An 18,209-nucleotide genomic window follows, 5' to 3' on the forward strand; every position below is an offset into this window, starting at 1 on the left:
AATTTTCTCATGTCTTCCTTAAAGAACCCTATGTGACAGATACAAAATGAACTTGAGAAAATTGAGAGGTCCAGTGATTTCCATGCATAGCAAGTAGACGTCTAGAGATCTGCAAGTTTCTTAAGCCTTCCTATTCACATCAAACCACAATGCTTCCCGGTCGACCCATCCGAGTATCTAAAGACTGATTTGCCAGATGCCTCATATCGCTCAGGATGATGTTTGGGTTCACCAGAAATTCAGAAAGGAAAGAGAACCTATGGGTTATAATAAAACAAATGACATCCAAAGCCTGTAGACTGATTGTCCTGGACAACAATTTTAACTTAAACTTGAGAAGTACCATCTGTTTAGACCTGTTTGTTCTAGAACAAGCTTATGAGAACATCTCTGTTCATTTGTATCCACTGTATGTTGTGGCACTGGTAAGGAGTAATGAGTGTCGTCAGGCATTACAACAGTCAAAATGCCACAGGTGCAGTCCTACCAAAATCACCTTTTGTAAGGTTCCCACAGGCTGACAAGAGTGGGACCAAATCCACAGTGGAGCTGCTGACATGAGTCGTGGACCCGCCTTACCTCTCATCACAGGGCGTCTTCCAAGCACAGATCAAGCTCAGTCCTGTTTTGTTAATGAGATCTGACAGAATTATTGCCTAGGGTAGTATATAAACACTGATTTTATTCTTTTAAAACAATTAAAAAGCCATCAAAAGACTTTAAGCATTAGTTATAATTATATACACTATATTGCTCTTAGAAATACGATTTACCAGTTTAATTGATCTCAGAACTAAGAAAGGTGAAAATGAAAATACACAATAACTGCTTAGGATATGACTTTACAGTTCTCAGTATTTGTATTTTCAAAACAAACCTTTCTTTTACTGTTATTTTAAGTAAATACAATAATGGATTTATGTGCTCCTTTTCTGTTTTGAGTTAGCCTCAATAAAATGTTCTAGTGTTTCTTATATCCATATTTCATTTCAACTAGGTGATTTCCCATTACTGGGCTTAATTCTACATCAACCTTGAACACTTTGAGCACAGAGGTTGTCAGGAAACATGGTCAAGGTTCCACAGGGAAAAAACAAACCGAGGTCTCCCTGGTTCTAAAGCCTATACTCTCCCCAATACTGTTCTCTTCTCTCTTGTGAATTTATTCACGTTTTCTGAAGCAAGTAAATTCTAGCACTCACTTCTGAAATTGTAGTATCATGAGATTGGGATCAAGAGGCTTCTTCACAAATGCCAGGTTCTTACATTTTTACATGGAAATGTCCCAGCATTAGTTTTGTGATATTTTAGCATTTGCTTAGGATCATCTTTTCAGTGCAGAAGCCAAAAGTCGGGACCTCTGCTCAGGAAGGTATTTGTCAGAACATACTTTTTGTCCTTGACCCCTGCCTTCTTTGACTCAAGGCATTTGCCATGTATAATATTCAGTTTACTTGTCAGAGCTGTGGTCGCGATTGACACAGAGCCGAGGGAGCTGAGAGCCCTGGTGTGAGTTCACCGGTCGTGGGTCCTGTCAGTACAGGACCCCTCTGTCCTCTCTGTTTACTTCCCTCCTTTCTTAAGCTGCTTCTCTTTAATAAAGCTCCTAGTAAAAATCTGCTTTATATCTGTTCTCTTTTGCCTTCACAGAGTACCAGTTGCCATATTTCCTTATTGCTTTATATCTCATCTCCATGCTCCAGAAACCCTGTGCAGACTCGAGCCTGGGGTTCACCGTAGCATGCTGTCAGAATGACCTCGTCACCAGGCATCTCATACTGCTTTCTCCATTCTCCTATCCCCATATTTAAGGCATTAAAAATATTTGTTCACTCCATAATAAGAATATGAAATTCCTTTTTTTAAAAAAAAAAAAAAACCTCCATACTTACTTATTTTGCATTCCCACTTTTCCTTAGATAGTACTTGGCTGTCTTAGGTAGTACTTTAAAGTTGGTCCCTAAGGTAGCTAGAAATTTCTGCACTTGGGTGGAATTGAATCCTGTATGTGATCAGCTGGGAAGAGAAAAGATGGAAAAGGAAGGGAAAGAAAGAAGGTGGGAGAGAAAAAGAGAGGAAAAGGGAAGAGAGGAAAGAAGAAATAAGAGATTTCAAGAATTATCATGATAACAATATCAAGTATTGAGTTTTTATTATGTTATTTGTTAGATAGTGTACTTTACAATATAGTACTTCATTTAATGCTCTCAATTACCATGTAAAAGAAATACTATTTTATAGGTAAGCACAGCTAACTCACCTAAAATCAAACACCTGGTTACTGGCCAAACTGAGATTAGAACTCAGGTATGTTTGGCTAGTTAATGGTGGTTTTTTAATAGTTCAAAACCACTCTATTCAATAGTAACTAGTATGTGCCTAAGTATGTATCATATTGGGAGTATGCATGATCTTAATATTGCATGATTCTCCCTCAGTAGATGAGAAGAAGTGAAGTTCTTCAGTGCTGATGAGAAGTTGAATTCATGGTCCAATGCTAGTTATTTTACATCTCTTGTAGCATGTGCTTTGTAGGACAACTATTTAATCTGGCCAGAACTCTATTTTCTCTTTCCTGTTTTTCATCCCCTTAGAAAATTTGTATTTAGTTTATATATTTGTTTAAGAAGTCTTAGTTTGTTTTGAAACAATATAGAGTAAAACAAAAATAAGATAAATTTGGTTTTGTTTTGGGATAAAACAAGATAGGATAAATAAATACTGCATGAATTGGCCCTAAGAGGAAGCACTATGTGATGTCATGGGCCTAAATTGGAATCAGACAGCACCTGTGAACCATCTGAATGTTGCTTTTACAACTTCTTCTGTTTCTTTGGATAAACTAACTTCTCAGAGTCTCACTTATTAAATGGAGGCAATGATGCATACTTTGTAAGGAGAACTAAGATTGCTGAAAACACTTAGCACAAGGTTTGCATGTAGTAGGGGCTCAATTAGCAGCAACTGCTGTTATTCACAACAAATTGAAATATAAAAGAATGTAGCTTCTTGAAATATATAATTATTACTGCAGGTCAGGAAGAGGCTATGAATCCAAAAGGGAGAGTTCTTCTGTGTTCTTGGGTAAGATGCCATGAAATTGCTCAATGAAGTGTAGAGATGGGTCTTTGAGACTCCTGGCGGCAGGATTCCCGAGGATGTGTGGGCTTTGAGGCTGGAAGCTCTGTCCTGAATGTGGAGTTGCACCTGCAGCACATGAATCACTATGTGCATGACCATGAGCGAGTGTCCAGGTCGTCAACCAGGCACTCAGGATCAACGTGTTACTTTGCCAAGCTGAAATTTGAAGAATTTTACTTTCATTTCCTATGTGGCAGACACTGTTTCAAGCACTTCATAAATATTTAAATACTTAGACAACACTATGCGATAGGTGATGTTGTTATCCCCAATTTGTAGCTGGTGATACAGGGACAGAGAGGTTAAGTAATTAGACTAAGATCACATAGCTAGTAAGTGGTGGAGCTGGGACTTTTTTCAGGCTTTCTGATTTGTTTTCATCGCAATAACCAATTATATAGCATGATAATTTTGTTTTACCTGGATGAGTCATACAGAGAGAATAAAACATGAAAAATGGAAACAGAAGGCCTCAGTATTGTTCAACTTTGCCTCTTGTCAGTTCTGTGGCTGCAAACGAGACTTCTAACATTGATTTTACCATCTATGAAATGGAGATGGTAACAATGAGTGGGTAGTTAGAGGTGTGAGAGAGACGATGTACTCAAAGATATTTGGTGAATTGTGACATGCTCTGTAAAGGAAAGTATTACTTACTGCTTATAATTTAGGTTTATGTTATAACAAGATGTGTGTGTCCGTGTATCTTGCAAATTCAAATCTGCATTGTGTAAACTTGTAGGAACATTGTACAAGTTCCTTTCTTTTTGCCTTTTTGAAATGTTTGTTATGTTTTCCTACCATTGGAGGGAAAAAAACCTTTGAGATAAAAATGCATATAAAATCCGTGCCAGACAGAACTGATTGTGATGACTGAAGGAAACCACTTGGGTTTATCATCATACATTATATCGTCATTAGAACCTGCACTGTTGTTCTGCAGAATGTGGCACATTTATGCACTTTAGGTTACTGCTGGAACGTGTAGTACAATGCCTTTTGTTATTGAGTCAGGACCTATTACTCAGAGGTATGTGAACACTCATTTGAGACCTATTATAAATATTTAGACCATGGAGCCAAAATTAAGCTCTGCTCAAACTCTGTGCCCAGATTTAGTAAATGAAACTTAATTTTATAAAGCTATAGAGCAGCCCTGATTACCTTAATTCTTGAAGCTAAATAAACCATAGGAATTCATTTTAATTATCTTAGCTATTCTAATGAAAAGGTTGGTGATCTTTAAGAAATGCAAAACTTAGCTTTGCTGATGTCACTTTTCTTATTATGAAAGATATCCTTCTTCATTTAAAGACACTTCCAATAGCTTTTTGCTGGATAGTACTGACTTTTCACTCTCTCACTTCCTCTTTGAACTACTTGAATGACAGGAAGTGGGTAAATAGTTCATTTTGTTATTTGGTGATTTTGATGATAACTCCGTAGGATTAGGCCAGCGTGCATGTGGACCACGGGAAACATGGACCTCTCCTCTGGGTTATCTCTCTGAGCCTGTGTCAGGCTCTCTGGGCTGTAGGTCCTAAAGATGAAAGTGCCTCGCCTTCACAGAAGGCGTGGAAAGAACACGCATTGGTTCCCACATGTTACAGTTACATTTATGTCTCTGTTTAAAACAATCTGTGTTTCATAAGAGCACTACATTACTACCTCATCTTACACTCATCAAACGGGTCTTCTTTCTGATGTCTTCCTTTTGGCAGACTCTTCCTCTTAACACAACCACAGCCAGGTTGGACCAGTTCTCTAGAATGGTGCTCCATTTTCATTCTTTCCTACTAAGGTATATATTTTCTTTTTAAAAAGAAAACATCATGACTCTTAAGTAGAAGAAAGTGAACCCATGTCAGAGATTTCATACAACTCCTAATGAGAGGAATCAGTAACATGTTACAGTTGGTGGAAAAGAGAACTTCAAAAGGCAATCAGGAATGGTAAGATGCGAAGTTAATAGAAGTTAATAAATGAATTTGTTAATAGTCAATATCAATTGGGTAATAATTACTTATTTACCCAAACCATTTGCATGTTATGGATAAGAATTACTGACAGTATATCAGTTTTCTACAGCTTACAGAGCTGAAAATGACTCAGGCAGTGAACTGCTCGGACAACAACCCAGAGTGATTTACTAGACAGAACACCAAGTATTACTGCTCATCTTAAAATACCTCACAATTTCTTCTGTACTCTCTTTTCCTTGAATATTAATGGGTGCCTGACCAGGAGATATGGAGCAATCAAAGACATAAGTAGAACCTGCCACCATAGAGTTTGAAGCTGATTTAGAAACAAAGGGAGGACATCAGAGAAACACAAATAAATACATAATGACACATTGTGTAAGAGCTATCAGGGAAAGATAAAAGGCAAAATGAGAGTTTAGAATAAGAGGGGCAGCAAGGAAGATCTGAGGGAGCCACATTTAACCCATTTTTTAGAGTGAACCGGGGCTGGCTCAGTGGAGACAGAGGTGAAGACAGCTCAGATTCATGGACCAACACTACTGAATCAATTCTGGAAATATTATTTGATGGTCCCAAATTTTTAAATCCTCTTCAATTCATCTTTCCCCTTTTCTCCAAAGCAGTGAAATGTTCATGTCACCAGTATCTCTATATTCTTAAAATGTCTTTTACTTTCTAGTTCTGTAGCTTTGTGTTAACTTCTAGCTCAGCACTTTTTTCAAATGCTCTGTGATTATGTCCATCCAAACAGAAATACATTGCTTCCCCACATACACAAACTAAAATAGGTTTTTCATAAAATAACATGCTTAGTTTGTGGGGTAGTCTCAGATTTTTTTCCCCCTAACATATTTCATTCTAAAGATGCTAGTGTGAGGACCTACTGAACTGATTTCATAAACCAAATGTGTAACTATTTAAATTTTGAAAACCATTGTTCTCAAACAAAAGTTGTATTTATTTAGCTTCATATCTCTGTCATATAATGTCTTATTGAAAACCAGCATCCAGCCTAACCAGGAGGTGGCGCAGTGGATAGAGCATTGGACTAGGTAGAACATGGAGGACCCAGATTCGCAACCTTGAGGTCAATGGCTTGAGCGCAGGCTCACTAGCTTGAGCATGGGTTACTAGTTTGATCATGGTGTCACTGGCTTGAGTGTAGGATCATAGACATGACCCCATGGTTGCTGGCCTGAGCCCAAAGGTCACTAGCTTGAAGCCCAAGGTCACTGGCTTGACCCAAGGTCGCTGGCTTGAGCAAAGCATCACTGACTCTGCTGTAACCCCCCCAGTCAAGGCACATACGAAAAATCAATCAATGAACAACTAAGGAGCCGCAATGAAGAATTGATGCTTCTTACCTCTCTCCCTTCCTGTCTGTCTGTCCGTCCTTATCTGTCCCTCTCTCCAACTCTCTTCTCTGTCTCTGTCACACACACACACACACTCACCCACACACAAAAAAAAAAAAAAAAAAAAAAAAAAAAAGGAAGAGAGAGAGAAATAGCAACCAAAACAACCCTCTGCAGGCGTCCCCAAACTACGGCCCGCGGGCCGCAATGCGGCCCCCTGAGGCCATTTATCCAGCCCCCACCTGTGTAAAAAGTTTGGAGACCCCTGCTAGGGCCCTATTCTGAACTCTGTCCTCTGGTTCAAAGATTGAGACTGGTTCAAAGATTGAGACTCTTGATCTTTTATCTGCCAGTATCCAGCCTGGATCTTCATACTGAACATTCAGGTACACATCACAGTTCTATGCCTGAGACTAAAAATTTAGCCTTGATGCTAAAAGACCCCCTTTAATTTTAACTTTAGTCCCCAAACATTCTGAGTTTATTTAAATGTCTGTGCATTTGGTCATGCCCTCCGGTCTCCTGGATCCTCCCTACCTGTCATTCCACTGGACAACTTCTACTCCATCTTTCAAGTTCCAGCTCAGGAGACTCTCCCAGTAAGGCCTGGGGCTCCCTCTTGGATGCTTGTTTTGCCCTATTGTAATAGAGCCTCAGAGCCACCTTAATCTTGTACCTTAAATGTCTGTGGACAGGTTGTCTCCCTGGTAAGAACAGTTCTATCAATCTCCCAGTATAATAGGAGAGGGTGGGTTGAAGGCCCCATGGTCCAGCCCTCATACTCAAAGGGCTTCAGAGATCTCACAATTAACTCCAAAGTTCTATATCCAGCCTCAGAGACACAGTAAGAGAATTGAAAGGTGTTGATTATGTAACTGTAGGTCTGTGTCCTTTTACTAGATCTCATGACCTTTTAGGGTGCTATTAATTAATTTTTCTTTCATTCTACAATTATCTCACAAATAGCACAATCATATTGTATTGTATTTTTATACTTTTAATTTATAAAATGTAAAGACCTAAAACATAACACAATTTGGCATTATTCTTATTTATTTTTGAAAATAGGTGTGGGAGCTAAAATACTACTACTACTAATAAAGTAGAAGTGAGCTGGGCCACTGTTCACCTTCCAACAGGTAATATTGTTGAGTGATTGAATGAATGACACATAGATCACGTAAGTATGAGGTTGGGCATGAGGCAAGGATTAGGGCAATGATAAAGAGACATGCTTAATGTTTATTTTCACCTTTCACATATACGACAGCATTTCTGTGTGTGGAGACTATGATTTGACTAACTGGACCAGTGATTTTGTGTGAGGTGTGCCGAAGATTTTAAACTTGGTATAAATCATGTCTGACAAGTGTATTTATGATTAATTTGTGTTGACCCAAAAATTTATAGAAGTAATATTTTACCTATCAGTTTTGTCAAACATCAGATTCATCCTGCTGGTCTTCAAGAAGACTGGCTTGATCAGACTGAAGAGTAAAAAAATTATTTATTGATTTTAGAGAGAAGAGAGAGAGAAAGAGGGGGAGGAGTGGGAAGTATCAACTCTTAGTAGTTGCTTCCCATATGTACCTTGACCAAGCAAGCCTGGGGTCTTGAACAGGTGACCTCAGCATTCCAGGTTGATACTTTATCCACTGCACCACTACAAGTCAAACTGAAGAGTAATTTAAAAAGCTATTTGAATCACCCAATATAATCTTCTCTTTGTAATGTTTTATACAATTTTAAGTATATATGCAAATTAGCATTACTTCTTTTAAAAAATGTGTATAGGCCCTGGCCAGTTGGCTCAGCGGTAGAGCGTCGGCCTGGCGTGCAGGGGACCCGGGTTCGATTCCCGGCCAGAGCACATAGGAGAAGCGCCCATTTGCTTCTCCACTCCCCCTCCTTCCTCTCTGTCTCTCTCTTTCCCTCCCGCAGCCAAGGCTCCATTGGAGCAAAGATGGCCCGGGCACTGGGGATGGCTCCTTGGCCTCTGCCCCAGGCGCTAGAGTGGCTCTGGTCGAGGCAGAGTGTCGCCCCCTGGTGGGCGTGCCGGGTGGATCCCGGTCGGGCGCATGCGGGAGTCTGTCTGACTGTCTCTCCCCGTTTCCAGCTTCAGAAAAATACAAAAAAAAAAAAAAAATGTGTATATATCCAAAGTGCAAGAGGTACTAAATTATACATTTCCTACAGCATGTAGTTAGTTAATATGAGTTGTCTTCCATTCAAAGGTAAGACCACTTCTGGCTCTAGAGCAGAGTTTTATTTCTGTGATGTGGACAGTGCCCCTCAGACAGGCAATGAATGCTGAGACTAGCTGAAACATGCTTCAACATTAAACAAAAAGTTTTCACATCAGTCATAACACTAGAGAGATTTGGACAATTACACCTGAAAGTTATATTTCAATATTTCCTTTTTTTTATATAAGTTGCAGCTCTCATGGTCCTAAGTGCAAATTATCTGCCCTTAGAGATGTTATTATCATGGAAATATACATATAGCATACATATTTTTATATGTATGCTAACAGTATTTTGAAACATCAACTCTGTGTGACTTCAAATAATGCAGTACTTGACCATTTGCACACATTTTTATTTTTTAAATTGCTTTTTAGAGAAAGAGAAAGAGAGAAGAAAGAAAGGATCAAGTCATAGTAGTTGCTTCCTATAGGTGGCAGGATTTTGAACCAGTAACTTCAGTGTTCCAAGTCCACGCTTTATCTGCTGCGCTACCACTGGTCAGGCAAGCAAGCATTTTTAAAGGTAAATGAGTGTTTGATATTTTGGCAATAATTCTCTCCCTCTCTCACTGTCTCACACACACACACTCACATGCTCTCACTCACTTACTTGCCACATTAAAGATTGACTATCCTGCATGATTTGAATGAAAGAAACTATATAAACTACAAGCTCTGTTATTGCCTCATTGCTCTCCTTGGAATCTATTTAATAGATCTTTTTCAAGTGGTTAGATGATAGACTACTGGAGCCAGTGACATTCTTGTTCTCTCCTTTTGAGTTCAGGCAAAACGTATTTATAGGTTCATGATCTTGTTTCATTGGAGCCTTGGTGTTAAGGGACATTTTCACAGACTGAATTAGAGTTGATGTCTGTCAGGTAAAACACTGGGTGTTGCTGGCTGATAAGCTTTTAAATTGCAACCTACTGGCGCCCTCTAGTGTTAGTTCATTCCGAACTCTGCCTGAGCTAAAGCTTTTTCTTTGATTAGTTGCTGAAAAGGAGATTTGGGCTCAAACTTTTGGATCAAGTAGTTTGACCATAAAACATAAAGGTATCTTCTAAATTTATGCTACTCCATATATATAACATGAAAATTAGGATACTCTCTGTCCACCTGGTGGAATTCTAAAGAGTTAAACAGTCTTCCTTATGTTTCTGAAGGAACTTAAAGATTTTAAAGAAAACACATAAGGGAACACCAAGGTTAAAGAAGGCTGTACTTGAGTGACCTAAAAGATAGAATCTGGGTCCAAGGAAATTTAATTGTAATTACAAAATTTTAATTTATTGAATATATTTAGATATTGTTATAAGATAAATAGTTATCTCTTAATTTTGGGGCTAATTTTTTATGGTCAAATTATCAACCCATATTTTTTTTTCTCTTTATAACAACCTAATTCTTCTATTATGTCCATCAATTAACCCAACATTATATTTAAAAAGTAGATGTTAAATTATCTTTTTAAAATGAAATTAATAAGCCATATTTATACTACATGTTATCATAAAATATATTCCAAAATCAAACACAATTTATTTTCAAGTAATTTATATTAAATTACTTAGGGTCTTTTGCAGTTTCTAATGTACTCATCGTGATGGTATTCTTTGGAACAATTCAGCAATTATGTATCATGTTTTGGGGATCTGTTCAAACACAGAATATCTTGAGGAAGTACATACCACAATTGCCTTATAGCCATTTTGGGGCACCTGATGTCTGGCAGTGCCATTCTGTGTTATTAAAATATTTAGATTAAATGTAGAAAAGATACACTAGAGCAGTTATATGCCATCACAAAAATCCATAAATGAAGAGTGACTTGTGGTCTTTTGCAGAAACTAATTTCAAATTTGTGTTGCCTATAGCTATTTGGTGTAAGCTGTTGCTTGCTATTAATAATGTTTGCAAAAATTTTATTCCATAAGAACCCATTAATGTCAAAGTTTGGTAATTTCATTTGCTAAAGGACTTAAAATATTTTGAAGCATTTTAGAAAGAAATGGTTTTACTGAGTAAAAGGAAATTAGGAAACAACCAACAAAAATGGCATTCCAATAATATTATCAATCCCATAGAGGAGAAGATTTGTGTTCATGTAACTCTGAAACTAATTTCTGTAGATATTTTCTTTCTGGCTACCATGGGTCAAGGGATCGTCTTTACTGAAAGAAAATTGTAACAAATTGAGTATTCTACTGCTGTTTTGGGTCTCCTTTATAACTCATCATTGAAAAAAATTGAAAGAAGAAATTCTAAATTCTTTACAGATCTAAGTATTGCTTTAAGAGATAATAGAAGTTGAGTATGAGGTGGCGGTTTAAATTATGAAATTAAAATATTAATTTTCTACACAAATAAAAATGATCATATATGACTGCATTACAGTATTTGAACTTTAAAATGTAAAACAAATAGGTCATTTTAAAATTTGTTTTACTTTAAGAATTTTATTAGCAATTTCAGTAGTTATTGCCTCAGGAAAAGAAAGTTTATCTAAGTTAATGTTAATGACAAGAATATAAGAACTATGATAACTCTAAAAATGAGACTCAGAGACATGAACAAGAATGTGATGGCAACAGGGGTGGGGGGTTGGGGGAGGGGGGAGGGGGTGAAGAAGGAGAGAGGGATTAGGGGAGGGGAGGGGCACAAAGAAAACCAGATAGAAGGTGACAGAAGACAATTTAACTTTGGGGGAGGGGTATACAGCACAATCAAATGTCAAAATAATCTAGAGATATTTTCTCTCAACATATGTACCCTGATTTATCAATGTCACTGCATTAAATTTAATAAAAAATAAATAAAAAAAAGAACTATGATAACTCAAGAAAAATAATCTAATTTAGCTTTACTGTCAGTATAAGAATATCTATGTGAAAATCTTAACTATAATAATCTAATTATTTTTAAAAAACTAAGGCAAGAAAAATTGTTTTATGAAACAAACATATAACTATAAATTATGTGTATTTTTATTTTATGAGTCATCTTAAACATTGCTGGCCTATCTGCAGAACCCGGAAACATTCACAATTTTAATTTATAAAATATCATAGCTTTACACCATTTTAATTTTGTTGCCATGGAGGTTTATTTATCAAGAGGAGAAGGTAGAATATTTTATTTAATGGTTCATTAGCTTGACTTATAATTTTTGAATTGTTTAAATTTGTAGTATGAGAACTCCCATGTTTGCTTTGTTCCTGCCCTTGCGAATGCTAGTGCTGACCTGTAGAGGAAGTTTCTGGGCATGCCACCAAGGCAGGGGCCCTTGCACCTGCTGTCCCCATAGAGAATTCTGATTCACAATTGTCCACATGGGTGAGCTGTTTCAAGAACGAGAGACACACCACAGGTCAGTTTTGTTAATTCACTGAATGTTCAGGTTTGTGAATGCTTCTCTTCCTGAGTGAGAGAGTCAATAATGAGAACAGAGGTAGGATCTCAAATCTCTGACAAAGTTCCTATATACTAGGAAAGATTCTCTGACAAAGTTCTATGACAGCTCCACTTATAACAACACTATCCTGGTAAGACATCCTAATTTATATTTAACATCCCCCCTCCCCCATATTTCATTAATTACTTGAATCAAGTTTTATTTCTTTAGTTAAAAGATCCTCAGTGCAACTACATTAAAAATATATATATATAGGTTTGTACTAAGTGAATAAATGAACTTCACTGTTGGTTGTTCCTTTCCAGAACTCCTTACACACCCTGAGGTGTGTCCTGTTTTGAAGAAAAAGGTTGACTTGAATCTGAGATGGGAACACGCATGAGGTGTAGTCATCTAGTATTTCATTTTGAGTAATTGGCATGTAGAGATGGAAATAGAAATTCTGCCAGGTTATAACTGTTAATTGGACGGGCAGTTTTCATCACAGCCAATTCTTTTACACTTGCATTGGATTCCTCTAAGAGAGACACATACAGAGTATTAACAGGAGAAGATATTAGCATAGGCATGCGAGGAGCAAACACCGTGCTGATTAGAAGGCTGGCAGCCACATCGAGTTCACTCTGACAGTTAAGACTCTAAAGCCAAGACACTGAAGCCCAGACAAGCCAGCACTTCCCCAGACTGATTGGGGGCACGCAGCAGCAACACGCAGCCTAAGCCCTCAGGTGCTAAATCCTGTGTGCCCCCTCCCCTTTTTACAAATATTGTTTTCTTTCAAGACAAGCATTTTATAATTCTATTCCTTTTTCTCTTACTCTCATTCCACACCCTTCTACATCACCCTCTTGGCGAATGATGAATCTAGATATTAACATTTTTGAGTTTGTTAATTTTAAATTCAAATTTTATCCAATTTTTTATTCAATGTAGCATGAGAGTTAAGAGCAAGGATGCTGGAGCCACACTGGCTGGGTTCAAATCCTGTCTTTACGCCTTACTAAATATGTGGCCTGAACTTTTCCTGGACTCAGTTTTCTCACCTGTAAAATGGGAGTACTATAGTACCACCTCATGAGATTGCTGAGAGTTGAGATAGAGCTATGAGGAAAATAAAAGAGCAGGTAGAGAACAGCAGACACTTACTCTAGGTAGGTGATGAGGGAAGACTCTCTAGAGGAATGACATTTAATCTGGGTCTTAACAGAAGAGGAAAGGGACTAGCTCAGGCATGGCCAACATACGGCCCATGGGCCACATCCGGCCCGTGAAATGAGTTTATGTGGCCAGCGATTAAATTTTTAATATTCTCCACACGATGCACTGTGGAAATAAAATAATTGGTACTTTTAAATCGTTATACATAAACTACAATATCTTCAGTAACCTTCAGCTCAACTTATATTTGTGAACAAAGCTTTTCTTTAATGAATCTAAATAAAAGTACAACAAGATCAAGATTGAATGATTTACATTTGGAGGCTGCGTTAAGAATAGCTACTACAAGTATAGAGCCAGATATTAAAAAAATAATAGGCGATGCAAAGCGCCTCGACACGTCACATTAGTTTTTTTGTTAATTTGTACTAAATTACTTATATTAATTCATAAACAAATTACATAATAAAATTTTGTTTACTTAAATGAATCATTTTTATATTTAATATTTTTAAATTTTAATATATCATCTGGCTCATGAAAAAAAATTTTCTAATCTGGTCCGGGGGCAAAAACTGTTGGCCACGCCTGGACTAGCTGCTACAGCTGTCCTGACAGGCATTCCTGTCACCTTGCTGGATATTTTTAATTATTGAGCTCCACCGTCATGAGAGATATTAAGGTGCTTTCACATAGTGTAGCTGTATACCATTTGTTTTTCACAACAACTCAGTGATGTTTAGAGGAGGAAACAGAAGTTCAGAGTGTAGTTCAATGTTTTCCTTGTGTTGTTTCTATGACATTGCCATGGTTCCTCATCCTGAGCATTCTCATACAAATGGTTCTTCCAGTTGTAAGGAAGTAGCAGTACCCTTTCATCCTCCCCTTGCCTCTCACTTTTATAATCTTATATTTTCTTTCCTATTTGGGGGAACCAGCGAAGGATCCCATGGCTTTCTCATTTCAAGACTTAGTTGATCTCCATCTTCCTAAGTCTTATCACTTATTTCTGAGGAGATGTGTGGACATGACCCATGATGTCTAACATGTAGTTTGGTTTCATAGGCATTTAACTGCCCCCCTCTCTCGTCTAATCATTTGCCCCTGACCCTTTGGTCATTGTGCATCATGATCTTAGCCAAGAAGGATGCTGGCTTTATTTAAACAGTGAGGTTTCCAAAAATGGCTGACAGCTGAATTCTTCACAGGAAAGGCTTCCTTTTGATTTAGACACAGAGATGTTTCCTTTCCTGTTCCCTAAGGACATGCAGTGCTGAGAAGCATGTGGAGACCCTCAACTTCAGGAGATCATTATTGCTAATGGCTAGAACTGGACATCCTTCTAGCAACCAACAAATCGTAATCAGTTTGTATTATTGAAGTGGGCAAAGGAATATACAATATTTCCAAGAAATTTCATTTTTATATTTTTATATAAACCTTAATCTTGTTACTTTTCTGACATTTTCAAAATGTTTGCTTAGTATATAAGTGGAAAATAATGCTTTTTCCTTTAATGTCTCCAGCTTCAGCTGTCTTATAATTACTCATGTTCAGAAACTGAATCATAGACTGAAGACCCATATCTTATATAAAAAAGATATGTACTCTTATTTTTTCTGACATAACTAATTCTATAGAAAATATAATATTAGTACCTTTATAATATGTACATACACAGTTTATCTGGCATCACCATTGAAAGAAGTATTGCACTTAATTTTGGATATTAAGTTCATGCTATTTAGTTGCTAATTTTCATAGTAAACATTCACCTGTCACAAACATATTGACTACTTGCTAATTGTCATGATAAAATTAAGCATTACTGCAGTTTTTAAATAAGGGTCAAATGTTACAAAATTATAGACATGAAGTGAAAGGTGAAGTTATAAAGACTTTCTTTGATTACAAATGATTTGAGGAATTTTTATATATTTTTATTGACCATGTTCATTTCTAGTTTTGATTTCTTATTTGTATCTTTTGCCCTTTTTTTAAAAAAAAAATGTTTTGGGTACCATTATCTTATTGATTTGTATCTACGGTTTATATATTTTGGACGCTAATAATTTATTCATATATGAAGAAATCTTCTTTTAGGCTGTGGCTTATTTATTTTTGTCTTTGTAGCATTTGATTATACAAATATTTTTTAATTTAATGGATTCAACTTGTCAGTTTTTTCTATTATGATTCATGCTTTTATCTTTCTTTTTTTAAAACCTTCTCTATTTTGCTTCATAAAAATACCAAAACTTTAAAGTAGTGATTTTTACATTTTTTTAAGTTCAATTAATCTAGTATATACTTAATGAAGAATTTGATATAAAGATTAAATTTACCTCTTCTAATAGGCATTGCCAATCATCCTATCTTCTTGTCTATGTTGATATGTAATTCTACATCTGTGAAAATTCAGCTCCATATTCATATATTCTATTTAGTTCCATTACTCTTACTTGTACCATTATTACACTGTTTTAATTACTATAGGTTTATTGTCATGCTGTGTTTTTTATCCGATTTGTATCATCTCTTTTTTTTAATTATTAATTTTAATGCAGTGACATTGATAAATCAAGGTACATATGTTCAGCGAAAACATCTCTAGGTTATTTTGACATTTGATTATGCTGCATTCCCCTCACCCAAAGTCCAGTTGTCTTTCGTTACCATCTAACTGGTTTTCTTTGTGACCTGCTTTACCCTAACCCCCTCCCTCTACTCACCCTCCCCTGTAACCACCACATTCTTGTCCATGTCTCTGAGTCTAATTTTTATGTCCCACCTATGTATGGAATCATATAGTTCTTAGTTTTTTCTGATTTAATTATTTCACTCAGTATAATGTTATCAAGGTCCATCCATGTTGCTGTAAATGATTCGATGTCATCATTTCTTATGGCTGAGTAGTATTCCATAGTATGTATGTACCAAAGCTTTTTAATCCACTCATTCACTGACAGACACTTGGGCTGTTTCCAGATCTTCGCTATTGTGAACAATGCTGCCATAAACATGGGAGTGCATTTCTCCTTTTCAAACAGTGCTGAGGTGTACTTAGAGTATATTCCTAAAAGTGGTATAGCTGGGTCAAAAAGCAGTTCGATTTTTAATTTTTTGAGGAATCTCCATACTGTTTTCCACAGTCACTGCACCATTCTGCATTCCCACCAGCAGTGCAGGAGGGTTCCCTTTTCTCCACATCCTCATCAGCACTTAATCTGTATTGTTTTATTGATGAGCGCCATTCTGACTGGTGTGAGGTGATATCTCATTGTGGTTTTAATTTGCATTTCTCTAATGATTATGATGTTGAGCATTTTTTCATATGCCTAATGGCCATCTGTATGTCCTCTTTGCAGAAGTGTCTATTCATTTCTTTTGCCCATTTTTTGATTGGATTGTTTATCTTCCTGGTGTTGAGTTTTACAAGTACTTTATAAATTTTGGTTATTAACCCCTTATCAGACGTATTGTCCAATATGTTCTCCCATTGTGTAGTTTGTCTTTTTATTCTGTTCTTATTGTCTTTAGCTGCACAAAAGCTTTTTAGTTTGATAGAGTCCCATTTGTTTATCCTGTCTTTTATTTCACTTGCCCGTGGAGATAAATTGGCAAATATATTGCTGCCAGAGATGTCAGAGAGCTTACTACCTATGTTTTCTTCTAAGAGGCTTATGGTTTTACAGCTCACATTTAAGTCTTTTATCCATTTTGAGTTTATTTTTGTGAATGGTGTAAGTTGGTGGTCTAGTTTCATTTTTTTGCAGGTAGCTGTCCAATTTTCCCAACACCATTTATTAAATAGGCTGTCTTTACTCCATTGTATGCTCTTACCTCCTTTGTCAAATATCAGTTGTCCATAAAAGTGTGGGTTTATTTTTGGGTTCTCTGTTCTGTTCCATTGATCTATATACCTGTTCTTATGCCAGTACCAGGCTGTTTTGAGTACAATGGCCTTGTAGTATAACTTGATATCTGGAAATGTGATACCTCCCCCTTTATTCTTCCTTTTCAAGATGGCTGAGGCTATTTGTGTTCTCTTTTGGTTCCATATAAATTTTTGGAATATATGTTCTATATCTTTGAAGTATATCATTGGTATTTTAATTGGTATTGCATTGAATTTATAAATTTCTTTGGGTAATATAGACATTTTAATGATGTTTATTGTTTCTAACCATGAGCACAGTATATGCTTCCACTTGTTTGTATCTTCCTTGTGCACCCCCATGTTTATAGCAGCATTGTTCACAATAGCAAAGATCTGGAAACAGCCCACGTGTCCGTCAGTAGGCGAGTGGATTAAAAAGCTTTGGTACATATGATATGTACTATGGAATACTACTCAGTCATAAGAAATGATGACATCGGATCATTTACAACAACATGGATGGACCTTGATAACATTATATGGAGTGAAATAAGTAAATCAGAAAAAACTAAGAATTATATGAATCCATACATAGATGGGACATAAAAATGAGACTCAGAGACATGGACAAGAATGTGATGGTAATGGGGGGGTGAGGAAGGAGAGAGGGGGGTGGAGGGAGGGGAGGGGCACAAAGAAAACCAGATAGAAGGTGACGGAAGACAATTTGACTTTGTATGAGGGGTATGCATCATAATCAAATGTCAAAATAATCTGGAGATATTTTCTCTGAACATATGTACCCTGATTTATCAATGTCACTGCATTAAAATTAATAATAAAATAGGAAAAAAATGCATGAAAAAAAAAAGTGAATAGGCATGCCTGACAAGGCATTGGTGCAGTGGATAGAGTGTTGGCCTGGGATGCTGAGGTCACAGGTTCGAAACTGCGAGGTTGCCAGCTTAAGCATGAGCTCACCAGCTTGAGCGCAGGGCCACCTGACCCTGCGTGGATCATAGACCTG

The 18,209-nt window shown here is 36.8% G+C and overlaps 1 protein-coding gene across 4 annotated transcripts in view; it reads left to right on the top strand.

Annotated features, from left to right (window-relative positions):
• Positions 1-18,209, top strand: part of ADAMTSL1 (ADAMTS like 1) — a 1,002,857-nt gene that overhangs the window by 287,177 nt on the left and 697,471 nt on the right. The window lies entirely within an intron of this gene.

Source organism: Saccopteryx leptura, chromosome 2 (genome assembly GCF_036850995.1).
Source record: "Saccopteryx leptura isolate mSacLep1 chromosome 2, mSacLep1_pri_phased_curated, whole genome shotgun sequence".
Classification (NCBI taxonomy): Eukaryota; Metazoa; Chordata; class Mammalia; order Chiroptera; family Emballonuridae; genus Saccopteryx; species Saccopteryx leptura.